The following is a 550-nucleotide window of genomic DNA, read 5'->3' as shown; positions in this document are numbered from 1 at the left end:
TCTATCAACCGTGTCCAGTTAAACTATAAGCGGTTTTGATTGGTTTTTATAAATTGCTTAAACAGAATATCATTGGCTACAATTGAAGGGAAGGTTTGTATGAGACCAGATACCCGGACATGTCTCATGTCGAATTCTTGTTTGGGGCGAATTTTTCCGTGGTCACCTGTAGACGTTTTAGATACTTTCAACAACTCAAACCGCGAATTTTATGTGGGTTACACCAGATTATACGATACACATAAAGGAACCTGAGCCAATTTTGTAGCACTACAACAAGCTCCTACTTCTGCTTGAACAACTCCAAACAGCTCCAATTATAATACAAAAAATGACGGTTGTTCGTCACGTTTGCATCTTACATTCTGCTTCACTGATCATCGAACCATTGGTATGCGGAGTATACAACAACAATTCGATAAGCACACATAAATTCTACTAGTAACATGTAAACCAGTCCGCATCACGCCTCAACACTATCACCCAAACGCATAACGAATCTTGTTATATGCGTAGTTCCAAAGGACCGACGCTTCGTCTCGCCACGCCA

This window comes from Phytophthora parasitica (genome assembly GCF_000247585.1).
Source record: "Phytophthora parasitica INRA-310 unplaced genomic scaffold supercont2.47, whole genome shotgun sequence".
NCBI lineage: Eukaryota > Oomycota > Peronosporomycetes > Peronosporales > Peronosporaceae > Phytophthora > Phytophthora nicotianae.
The sequence above is the reverse complement of the archived record's forward strand: the minus strand, read 5'-3'. Positions refer to the sequence as shown.